This window comes from Falco rusticolus, chromosome 1 (genome assembly GCF_015220075.1).
Source record: "Falco rusticolus isolate bFalRus1 chromosome 1, bFalRus1.pri, whole genome shotgun sequence".
Taxonomy (NCBI): domain Eukaryota; kingdom Metazoa; phylum Chordata; class Aves; order Falconiformes; family Falconidae; genus Falco; species Falco rusticolus.
This window is the reverse complement of record NC_051187.1, coordinates 45839034-45852364: the sequence shown is the minus strand read 5'-3', so window position 1 is coordinate 45852364 and position 13331 is coordinate 45839034. Positions and strand designations below refer to the sequence as shown.

The 13331-nt window shown below is 37.8% G+C and overlaps 1 long non-coding RNA gene across 3 annotated transcripts in view; it reads right to left on the bottom strand.

Moving 5' to 3' along the window:
* The window catches only part of LOC119143372, a 32789-nt gene extending 20534 nt beyond the window's left edge, over positions 1-12255 (bottom strand). For 2 of the 3 annotated variants that reach the window (XR_005102683.1, XR_005102684.1), the window contains exon 1: positions 12061-12255. This is a non-coding gene — a long non-coding RNA (uncharacterized LOC119143372). Of the gene's footprint in view, positions 1-6510; positions 7181-12060 lie in introns of those variants that run through there. The other variant, XR_005102687.1, reaches the window with a different exon arrangement.
* Positions 12256-13331: the final 1076 nt, after the last annotated feature.

The window sequence follows — 13331 nt, the reverse complement described above, 5'->3', positions numbered from 1 at the left end:
AACAACAATGTTCTGAAGCTGTAAAAAGTCAGAACACCCTATGATACTTTTTCCATACCATTAATACTTCTCACAGATGTACTTCTCCTCACATAGAGCAGAGTGCACACAAGTGCAGAGCACACCTGGGAAAGAGCTGAACATTGATACCATGATGGATAGTAAAGGATTCTCTAATCCAGCAAGCAATGTTGAGGTTAGACAAGGACTCCTAATGGGTGGTCAATTACCAGAACAAGACCTCTTAAAGGTAGATTCCTTGTGAAAAGTCTTTAAAATGGGACTGGATGTCTTTCTTAAAGATGAGTTTCAGTTTTATCAGTCTTATGATTTGAACATCGCAGTGGAAATTTTTGCTATATCAGAAATCAAAAAAATTATTACAGAGATATGTTGTAACCTTAAAATACACAGACCTATGGCATTCACCTAAGGAGCAGAAATGGTAGCAATGTATCTAGCTACAAAAGCTTTTTTTTCCAACATGAAACAGATATTAAACAAACAAACAAACAAAACCACCAACAACAAAAACAAAACTAAACACACACACACACTCAAACAAAACACATGAAAAAAAAAACCACACCAAAAAAACCCAAACCCACCACAGGAGAAATATATACATCTAGGTAAACAAATGTTCATGTACACACACAAACATGCATATATATATATCCACACATAGACAGAAATATATCAGAGAATCTGTGGATATACTTTCTTCAAGAATTACTGCAAGAAAGGGAAAAAAGTAACCTCAGAAATCATCATCATAAAGGAAGGACGGATAGATACAGGGAGCCTATGAAGAGTGTTGAAGTTTATTATAAGGTTCATTGAATAAAAGGGAAAATATTTCTTAATTTGGGTTTTGATTTCTTTACTTTAAAAGTACATTGATATTCCTGTGGGAGCTTTGATACTCAATGCTTCACAGTCCAGTATGAATCCTGAAGTTAAGAGTATCTTGTAAAGAAAAATCAGGTGGGTTTTGCCAATGGGTGTAACTTGCTTCTAACCCCTTCTTTATAATACTTATTTCCAGGCTTTTGATAAGTCCTAGTTTAACAGAGATATTTTTGTTTCTAAAATGTATACCAATTAAAATATATATTATATTATTGTGGAACAGTTGAATCTCCACATAAAAAAATCTCCACAAAAAAAAAAAATCTCCAGTATAATTTTCTTTTTTTTAGCCTTTTTAACCCATAAAACTGCTCAGCTTCACCAGCCCCATTAAACATACATTTTTGTATGAAAGCTATTGACTTGCCAATTCATTATTGCTAGTAGAGTCTTGGTAATATCAACACAGAAACAATAATAAATTACCAAGAAATGGAATTCTTCTTTGCAAGGCAGATGATACTGTCTCCACTCTTCTTGAGCACTTTTGGGTTTCCATCAAAAGCAAATGAGCAGTGGGTTCTGGGTCAGGCCCAATGATCCCGAGTGCTACAGGGAGAGGGCCAAGTGTTGGTTTGCATATGATGTGGATAATTGAAGAAGACCAGTCCCTTGAGCACTTGTGACTGAATTGCCAGCTGTCACAGGCTCCTGAAATTAAGGTAATACTGAGAGCCACTAAGGTAATTAAGAGTCAGAGTCCAGAAATGGAAAGGAAAACGGACTGAGAAAACAAAAGCTATTGCTATTCACACAACAGCAACAACAAACCAGATCTCCTCTGGAATTACGGTGACATTAAGGATAGCTACGTGTTTCAGTCACCACACAAAATAAGGTAGCACACCGCAGGCAGTTCACTTTCACCTTGATCCCCATAACAACTGTTCTATAATAAATGAACACATTACATGACAGTAAGTCATCCTCCAAGCAACTTTGCTCCAGGCACACACTCAGCAAGGAAATGCAAGGTCTTTCAATTAACTTCATTTAAAAAACTGCTGTTCTATTAAGTTCCAGTTAGTGGCACTTTAATTCAAGGAAGTTCTTTGAAGGATTTATTTTTTTGATACATGTTTCAGGTATTTCAGTAAAAAGCTCTCTGGGAGTTCATGTCATGTTAACTGCAGATTAAAAGAAGTGAATTGGCAGTGCCAAAGCAGACCATTTTTATTAAATTAATTTCTAAACACTAGGGAAACTTCAAAACAGATGGAACAGACTAAAAGCTAAGGCAAATCCCAATCCTTAAAAAGCCTGTCATTAAAATTGCCACAATATGCTTAATTTCCAGTGGTCCCCAATTCATTTACTATGTACAGTCCTGTTTCCTATATGCCCTGTCACACACGTGGGACCATACACCACTTGAAGCTGGATCTGTTATTCTAAGTGTAGTAACAATATCTTTCAGATTTTCTATTTTAGGATTTCTTGTAGTGTTCATTGCTGTTATATTACAGTGATAGATACTTGTCTAAGCAAGTGAGGCAGTGCAACCTTACAAAGTGATTCATCTTACCAAAGTCACTCATCTCACCCATCCTATGTGTTCTGTGTCTAAGCTAACTATCCTAACGTACCCAGGACTGAAACCCAGCCAATGAAGATGTCTAACCTGCTCAAAAATCCTATGATGGTTCACTTTCATGACTTAGTCATCTAAATTCTACACATCCTATCTGTAATGCCCTGTTTTATTCTGCTCAGTTTATCAGCTGAACAATCAGCTAATTGGTAAAAGCCAGGTCAAACCCAGAAGCGTCTATGACACCTGATACTGTTAAGACACAAAGCTTGGAGACTTTTCATACAAAGGACTCAGTTCCAGTGGACGGATTGGATCTCACACTTATATATAGAGATACGATTCCCATTAAGATAAACGTGGTTTTTTACATTTGGGGAGAGTGAGAAACTCTTGTGGATATGCGAAGGATGTTAATTCTATATGAGTTCTGTTTCTTACTAGTAATTTTTAATTTTAAATTTTAAAATTTAGTAAATTTTAATTTAGTGGCCAATTTTCTTCAAATTTCATAGAATATTCAACACTGACTGCAAAATTTTCCTATTAAGAAATAAGGAGAAGTCCTCTCAAAATTTAAAATAGTAGAAATCTCTAGAAAGAGGGAAGTCACTCCCTTTCCTTTCATTTCCTTTGGAATAAATTTAAAGTGAATCAAAATATGATAATAAAGTTACACTCTGTAAGTCAGGCAACTGATGATTTACAGAAGTTTCCCACATTCTTTTCCAGACAGGCTTTTTTTTTTCCCTGATAAAGTACTGCAGCCATCCAGGAAAGAATTTATATTCCACAGAAATATCAAAGTGCCAAGTATCCGCTTTTTCCTTTGCCCCTCTTTTTATTACAAAGGCATTTTAGTACTGCCTTTTTCCCATCTTGGTTTTCACACTTAAGAAATACAACTAGCTTATAAATTAATCCCTTTGTTTATTATGGATTAGCTAATTTGTTAGCATATTAATACCCTTTGTTCATACTGGCAGCTACTGGCTGGTAATGGAGAAATTACTGAAAATAAAGTAAAGCTATCAAGCTCAGCTTCTGGTAAAAGACAGGAAAATAACATCTTTCCCCATCATATGAACTGAAAACAAGCTGCAAATATAATGCAGAATCTCTTAAATGGGCACATTGAAAATGCTGTTCCACTTGCAAAATTAACTCTGAAGCAATTGAAGGTGGCTTTCAGTGGCTCACAGTCTGCTGGTCTAATTGATGCAACCAATGATAATCACGGCCCGTCTGCTCCCTCGAGTCCCTTCTGCGGCTCTCGGCAGGTTCAGCTGCAGCGTACACAGCCTCCGGGGCGCCCAGCGTCTGAAGGGGGTGGAAGCTGTTTGTTTGCTGCATTACGTTCTGCTGCCAGAGAAACCCTACACAATTACGTATCTCAAAAGCTACACTTCTGTACACAAGGAACATATAAAAGGACATTGGGGGGTGGGGGTGGGGTGGGGGTGTGTGTTCTACTTCTCTTTCTTTCTTTCTTTCTTTCTTTCTTTCTTTCCTTTTCTTTCCTTTTCTTTTCTTTTAAAAAAAATCTTTTCTGTTTGTGGAATAAGGAAATACAGGTTTCATAACAGCCCTGATGGCGTGTGACACAGGGTAAATAGGCAGCATTCCAGGCAGGTTATAAGCTTGTCCAAATCTACAGTAGGCACAGAAGTTGCTCCCTCAAGGTAGCCGCCATGCAGCCTGACGCAGCCCGACGGAACTGTTCCTACACATGAAGGTTCTCACACACTCACCAGATGATGCCGACTCGGACTCCATGTAACTGTCAGGCTACTCCATACTGCGTGACCTGGGAGTGCTTACCCAGACCCTGGGTTTGGATGTTCTGTGCCCTACATGATTTAAAGTTTGGGGAAAAAACCAAACCCCATCCCTTTCCTCATGCTCATTTTTCCTCAAGAAAGCAAGCCAAGTACTTTTTATCAAAATATTTCACCGTTTAGCTTATACCAAATATATCTCGGAAGGTATATTCTTCTGAACAGACAAAAAATACTGGATTTTTTGCAAGACTTGAGGGGTTACAGGATAGAATCAGAAGAGATTTGCCTGACACAAAACCAATTATATGCCTGTCAGCAATATTTGCAAAATGTTCTGCCCTGATCTATAATTCATTTCAACATTGCAAATATAAAATCTCTCCCTCTCTTACTGCTTTCACCAAGTACAAAACCAATTAGAACTCTGTGGAGGAATCCAGCCTCTGAGGTTAGTGCAGGTGAATTGTATGTTTTGATGCATTAGCTGAAATATTAATGTAGCAGAAATAATCACATGACTCACTGAAGGCTGAGACACTAATTGTGTCTTGCATCTTTATATACGGCCAACACTATTTAAAAGGACAAAGAGCGTGGCTTAGAGGGGGCAGCAGCCCTTATGGGGGAAACGGGAAGCATCTCCCATTTCAAATGGACCTGCAAGGAGAGCTTGCCTTTGGAATTGTTCCTACCACAGCAAAAGGTTAGCAGTTTTGTTTAGAGCTAGTCAGAGGTTTCCCAGGGAAACAAAGTCCATCAAAAGTGCTAGCTTTTTGAGCTTCAAATTATTAGTTTGATCAGCTGTGTTTGTTCATCTGTGCCCGACTCGAAAGATTTATTCTGCCGAAAGATCTATTTTAAACACTGATGAGAGAATCTGCATGTCTACTTCCAAACTGTTCATCCAAACCTCCTTTTATGGTCAGCAGAGAAACTGGTATGTATTGGAAATTATTTATCCGCACGGTTTTAGCCCTGTAGGAGGACTGGAGTAAGGTCCCACTCTTCCTTGTTTTTCTCCACTGACTGTGATGGAAACATAGACATTTGGTTTGCATGTAGGCATCTACATTTCATCAGATGAATCATTCCCCTAAAGACTTATCTACTGTCTCTTCTCAGTATATTCTTGCCCTTAGATTAGTCTGGCCAATGTGAAATTACTACTGAAGTTATAGGGAACTTGTGTAATTGCATCATACACTTAAGAGAAGCCCTGCAGTGAAGGACAAAAATACAAGCGTTTCTGTCAGTGGATCAACGAAGTAAAGACTGGAGACTGTACTATTTGCTGCACTGACCCTCAGGAATCTAGCAGCCAGTTGCACTTTTGCGTTGCATCGCAAGAGCCCCGTGATCACATTAACTCGCTAATTATGCACAGCCAATTGTGCCCCAACTCACTTTTTCCTTTGCAAAGCCAATCTAATCTAGACTTGAGAACAATGATCCAAATTATTCAGGCCATCCAGAATCAGAAATTATTTTAATATAAAAGGAAGAGGAAAATCACATTTTCCCAGGGATAACCGATGAAACCTACGGATGTTCATATTCTATTAGTGTGTGCTGTGACGCTTCCTAGGTGTGGAGATGCAACTTGGTGGAAGAACATCTGATTTCTAACACCTACTGAAACTCTTCCTTAATCTGCACTGATAAGAAATCCACTGAAAAGAGGTGTTTATTCTCTGCCATGTGAAAGGTCTGCATGCTCCATGCTTTCAGTGCCCTCTCCTCATGTGAATTCTGCTCAGATCAATCAAATACCTGTGGAAACTATTTGCATGGTTCACTCCTTAGCATTCCAAGCTGTTCGAAAGCGAGCTGGGTGATTCTGTAAATGCTTGAAGTTTCAAAGTTTAAGGTATAAATTCATTTTTTCTTAAACCATATTGAAGAGAGTCTTGATTAACACAGCCACAGGAAAACAAGAATATGGTATATTAGCACTTAGGGAGCTGATAGATTCTGGTCTTAACATATTGAACTCTGTTGGATCATCAGAATTCTGCCACTGAATAATAAAAAAAAAGGAGATAAATGAGGTAGTGCCATTGCACTAACGGCATTGGATTCAGCTAGGCTAGCTGTGGAGGAGCTGTCCCAGCGCTGCTGTAGCTCAGGATAGAGTAGATTACTCCCAAACAGTTGCCTTACCAGTGTCAAGCTCAGCAGGACAGAAAGGTGTCAGAAACGTCTTCTCCATCCTTCAGTCAAGTTGCACTCTAACACAGTAAAGTTTCTAGTCCACAATAATTTCAATATATCTAAGTTTTCACTTACAGAGGCTGAAGTGTCCAAAAGCAATGTAGCTTTCCTGAAAAAGCAGGATGAAAGCATTCAGTGCTCCAGAATTCATGGTGGTATTGAACTAGAGTGTCACCTTACAACTGCAAATGTTAGAACTGAACAAGATTTGCACTGCAACTGCACATAGTTTCTGTCGATAGGTCTCATGTGCTGCTGGTAGTAGATATGTACATGGATTAAGATGACTCTGCTGCCTCCTGCATCAGCAGTTCCATTTGAGACAGTTAGTTTGAATGACACCAAGTAACTATAGTCCTGACCTTCAGCTTGTGTAAACTGGAGGAAAAAGTGAATCTGCTCTACAACATGAGAGTACATAAGCGGTGATCATATAGAAGTAAAAGAAACTAGTGTGAAAACAATGCAAGCAGTAGTACCTTAGGAAAGCATTATTCTTCCAAGTAGTTTAAAAATGTAGAAGAGAATAATTTGCCATGGGATAACTATGTTGGAGTGTAATTTCTACTTTTGTGTAAGTATTATAATTATCATTATAGATTACACATAAGCTTGGTGGGCATTGCATAATTATCTCCTTAAAATGTAAACAAATATCTGCCTAAGCTGCATTCACAGCCCTTTCAGTTTCTATAAATACTCTAATGACAGCAGAAGTTAATTTAAGCAAATCTAGCTGCCTATCTGGAGTTACTGTTGTTCCAAAACTTTCGTTGTGGAAACCTAGTTCAAAAAGTTACACCCACATAAATATGCTGAAAACACAGCCACTATATACAATAAGAATAGATTTAATTTTTTAATATTCCCAGGGAATATCTAGAGTGAACAAAACAGACTAAGAATCCTTTCATAAACCAGACTGAGCCTGTGTTTTAAGCTCTACACGAGCCTGACTAGTTGCTATGTCCAAACACAAAGCTTCAAGAAATGCCTTTGATTCAGATAGTCACTCTTCCCCAGCACCTCTCTTGTTTCTAGGGTGACACCCTTCCCCGGCCGCAAACCATTTTCCCTTAGACAGTCTAGTTCCACCTTGCAGTGTATTGTTTATGTGGATCCAAGTCTTTCTACTCACGAGCATCTTTCTCTTTTCCTGTTTTCACTAAAACATACATGTGGAGCCTGAGGGCTGCAAGCTGAAGAGACCATTGCATGGTTCGCATTACAGGGTACTTGCCAGCCAGAAACCGAGCTCTGTCAGAGCCAGATTTGCCTCAGACACCTTGAACTGAGCAGTTGGTGGGTAACACTGAGGCATCGTAGTTTCAGCTGGGATAGAATTAATTTTCTTTTTAGTAGGTGGCACAGTACTGTGTTTTGGATTTATTATGAGAATAATGTTGATTACACACTGATGCTTTACTTGTGGCTAAGCGGCGTTTACTCTAAATCAAGGGCTTGTCAGGTTTCCCCATGCCCTGCCGGGGAGGGGGTGCACAAGAAGCCGGGAGGGAACAGAGCCAGGACAGACCCCCACCAGCCAGAGGGATGTCCCACCACAGAAGGGCATGCTCAGGACATCAAGGGGGGGGAGCTGGCTAGGAGCCAACAGCTGCTGCTCAGGGACTGCTGGGCATCGGGTGGTGAGAAATTTTACTGTGCATCACTTGGGGTTTTGGTTTGGTCACTTTCTTTTTCCCTTGGATTTTATTCCACTCTCTCTCTTCCTTATTGTTGTTGGCTTTGTTATTATTCTCACTTTATTCCAATTATTAAACCGTTCTTATCTCAATCCACAGGTTTTATTTTTTTCCCAATTCTTGTCCCCATCCCACTAGGGGCAGGGGGTGTGTGGGCAGGGTAGCGAATGAGCAGCTGTGTGGTACTTAGCTGCTGGCTGAGGGTAAACTGCAACAGAGCACTAGTGCTGTTGAATGAGATATGCAATGTAAAATAAATGTAAGAAATTAGCAATCTTGTGATATTTTAAAAGAAAGAATAAGTTACTTCATCTCAAGCTGATAGCTGATTGCATTGCTTGCAGAACATGGTGATTTTGGTCCTGTGACTTCTGTGCATGTGGTTTGTTAGCATGTTGCTTCATCTTTTCAAACCGAAGTACTACCTACTCCTATTGCGGAACCCACACACACCCCTCAACAAATCTGGTACCCTCTTATGCACCTTCGCACTTTGTGTATAATGAAATAAGAAGATACTATAAAAGAAATAAAAAGATAGTAAATCTTGAATATTCATACATTATTATCTCTTCCATTTTTGTTTTTTTACTGCATGCATGAAAATGTGTATGCTTATTTCCTTTTTATTTCATATTTGTGCAGAGTGGGTCCAATGACTCACTGCTCCTATGCAGTAAATTCAATGTTCTTTATGTTTCCTACTTACCACACACGCACACACCAGCTGCCTAACATATACGAAGTAGATCTTAGATGCATCAATCCATTTTTCTGTATCTAAAACTGATCTGCACATATTGAGTGGCTATTTGTCCAAGATCTCCGGGTGTCCAGCAGCTCAATCATAGCTTACTTCAGACTTCAGGAAATCCTAGGCAGGTGGCTGAAGTTTTCCTAGACAGAATTTCTGACAGAAACAGAAGGTGTTGCCCAGACATCCTAACTCCTGGCAGTACAAATGATGTTCACAGATGTAGATACAGAAATTATATAAAAATCCAGAGTCACATTTTAATATATAGTATCCTTTAAAGGTGACTCACACTAGGGAGTCTAGAAAAAGTATCCAGAAAATGTTCAACAGCCTATACCAAGAGATGCTTCTGTGAAAAAGACAGGTAAAAAATACTGCATCCCTCTTGCATAATGCCTGGAATGCTAATTGTAAGTAAATTTTGAAAAGAAAGAATTAGCAGCTGCTTAGGAGCTAGAAATAATTTTTCTTATGAAGTTATCTTTGTTATATATCCAAAAATAACACAATGATTCTTTAGCTATTCCAAGCTATAGACAATTGTTACCATGTGTTTTCCTTTAATAAGCATCATAACATCTCATCCAACTTTAGCTTTTTCATGGAGGATCTCATTTTCCCTGTCTTAGGCCAAGGGTTCTATTGTTCTCATTAACTACCAGAACAATTAAAACATTTACAAGTTTAACTCTGAAGTATATTTTAGTCTATCTTTTGTAAAAAATGGACCTTCAAACCAGTCCCTCATGCACAAGATTATCAGCTGAATTAGGTGCATTTCAGGTGACAATGTGTCTATGTAGTTCACAGAAATTACTTAGGCCAGACCTACTACACAGGTTTCCAGATGAAAAATTGTTGTCAAATGGACAAAAAAGAGACAAAATATAAACTCGATGAAAAAAGAGACTTAGTGAAAAAACCTGCATTGGTCAAAATCAGAACTAGAGAAATAACATGTTTCTGGAGTTTCACAGTTTTCTGGAACAAAAGCACCCTAAAACTTTTGTTTGGGTCCTTTAGAAGTATATCTTTAAAAATGAAGGTAACTAAAGTGAGGGTTTGGGAAATTTTCTAGGTCATCATAAAAGGACTGATTTGACTTAAAAAGAAAAATCCTGTTCATTTTCAATTTCGGGAAAAACTTTATTTCAAATTGCTTTTCAGAACAAAGCATTCGAGTTGAAGTGCTAGGGCATTTTGATCTAGAAGTTTTTAAAATACAAATTGGGTGTGGGGGAGGGATTTAATCTCCTTCCAGCCAAAACTGTATCACAAACTTGACATGAATTCACAAAATGTTTTGTTTGACACAAATCTTTCCATCAACATAATCTGTGCTCTTGAATCAAGAGAAAATCATTTTGACTGAGATAAAAATGCTTGACCTCCATGAAATGATCTGTAATGTGTTCAAAACAGAAGTATGACAAGACTTACTTTCATTTTTCTACTAAGTCATCATTCTCGTTAAATTCATGGGTACTGCAGGTCACAGACATAATAAACATTTTGACCTCATCATCATCTTGCTTGGAATTGAAAACACTATGGGTATTCAGACCTAGAGTGTATCCTAGAAGATGCTTCAGGGCTGACAGTCAAGACTTTTTCCTAATCCGGAAACAAAAATGTGTCAAGATTTTTAATCAAACCAGAATGATAAGTTCTGATTAGATACAAAATTATAAATCAAAGTGGAGGCCAGTCTGGGAGTTTGGCTTTAGCTTGGCATCTAATATCCAAAATCTCACTAGATACTGGATAATGTGTTCAAAATTCTCTATGAAAAACAAGCTATACTTCATATACACAATTATCAGGGGAACAATCATGCAAGAATAACATGTATACACGGACAGCCAAATTTATTAAGAATTCTTTCATACTGAAATGTGCCCAGTAGAAGAAATGGTAGATAGATGACAGCAAAGAGAAAATAACTCAGAAGACAGAAAACTCTGAATATCCTAATCTTAGCTGGCAATTGCTGCTTTGGTTCAGTTTCTTTTATTAATGACTATGAAGATTTACCTTCATCTCGAAGGTCAGAGAAAGTAATTCTTTATAACAGATGTCTCTGAATATTTTGCTGTCATTACTGCATGGGTAGACAGTACATTTGTGAGAGTCTGCTGCTTTGTCACAGTTGGGATCTCTAATGCTAAGAAATACATTATCTCCATTTGTACTACACCACAGCCTATTATTACAAATTTTCAGCTACAGTTCAAGAAAGTGCATGCAACAGTGAACAAGAGGTTCAGAGGAACAGTTTTGATATATATAGCAACTGCTTTTCTTATATTTTATTTTGTGTTCTAGACAAATTGGAACATGACTGTCTTCCTACAAAATGCATATTATGAAGTTATAATATACTTCAGACTGTTTTAGGAACCCTTTCATATTAATAAAGTTTCAAGTCCTGGAAGCACTGCATCTGACTCCATAGTGTCTTTCAGACCAGGAGTTGAAAGCAAATTTCCAGACATAATTAAAGGCAGATGGACTTGAAGCTATCCAAGAGTCAATTGCCACACTTGTTTTATTAAACCTATCTGTAAAGAAAAGAGTTACATCATTAGAAATTGAGTAATCTGATGATGAAATACAACTGCCTGAATCTGTGTAGTTTACAGACTCTGCAACTGTATGTATAGAACATATCTAGCTTCCAGAGGAAAAACATGAAAATTTGTATATAGGAATAAGCTATAACTTCTTTTCTCATTACACCCTGACTTCTATTGTGGGTCTCCTTGCAGGTACTTGTATAATTTTAACAAAATATTTTTACATGAGGGGAATCAATTCTCACCTTCACCCTACCATGATTTATTAGTTCTTTTACAGGTGAATATGTAATAAAATTCATTAGCACTTTTGAATACGTGCTGTCATAGGCTAAGATCATGTATATACGTCAAAAAGCAGAAGGTAATGGTCAGTAAAATGCATTTAATAATCTTCAGTAACACTGACTCATCTCTAAAAATCACCTATTTGCTATTAGGTCTGCACATATCCCCAGAACTGACCTGAAGCAAACATGTAAATCTATCCAGAGTAGTTGAAACAGGTTGAGGACTAGGTTCTCACATTGTCAACAAGCCTGGTTCTCTAATAAGAGTTACTAAGTGAACATCTAAAGCATCTTCGTACCTGTCTCAATTTTCCTTTGCATCAGTAATGAGCATCTCCTCTTCACTGCTGCAAGGAGAGGTGGTACCTCTATAGCAATTCCTTCTACGTAGGAGCCACATCGTTCAAAAAACCTGAAGAAACAGGAAATTCAGTATAATTGTGCCATTAGAGCTCATCAGGAGTACGCTGTCCTCTAGCTCTCATCTGAACAAGGACTTTGCCCAACTCAGCATTTGTTTTACGGTGACTATATCAAGTTTCAAAATCTGTGTCTGTGACCTTTCCAAATAACACCAGAAAATTAAACTAACCTGGGAGGAAAGAAAGCAAATTCTTCTGGATTTTTTCTCTAGTCCATGGGATCAACAAATAGACAAAAATAAGAAACAACTTTAAGAACAGTGTTAATGCAATAACTTTTTCCTAATCAGTTCTTCATGGTATAAATAATCAGTCAGAAAACATCTGCTTTCCAGAACAAATGTAAATTAAAGATCAAATCAAACAGAACAGCCTTGTATAAGCTATTTCAGCTATTTCTTCTGCAAGTTAATAGATGAGAGAGATTGCTATGCTGTTTCTATTTTATGTACATGGGATGTGCAAGGAAATCAAGTGTAGAACCATCTAAATAATTAAATATGTCCATACATAGGCAAATATTGCTAACATTCTGCATGGCTTTCATCTGGGTGTCACATGATAACCATTTTGCTTAATCTTGCTACACATTCACAAGCCAGTTTGATTAAAATCAGCCAATATGTATGTTTTCATATGTGTTTTTAAATATTTCTTGGAGCTTTCAAGGTCTCACATGAAAGTGAAAAAAAAGAAGAAGAAAAAAATGTGATAGAAAAAAAGAAGAAAGAAGTGCTGGTAAGCCTTGTGTAACTCACACAGCAAATCAGAGAAAATTACCCAAATTGCCAACAGTCTTGTCATACTATACATGAAGGTACAGAAGAAGTATTAATGACAAACAGCAACAGCTTCTCCAGCAAAACTGCACATGACCATTATTGTTAATGCTGCTGCTAAGGCAGATGAGGCACAGTATCATCTGTGTCACGACCAAGTGTGGGCTTGTTTAACGGCAGCATGTTTGGGGCTCTGGTCAGCCTCTGCACCGACTGTTTGTACGGCACCTCACACGATATGGACTGTCACAGTTGTTCCTTAAGCATGCGGGGAATCAATGTGGTAATGTGGTTAGTAATAGTAATTAATAAATGAGCATCATGAGTAATATTTTACTGCTAAAAGAATCAACAATCATAATTTGTCAT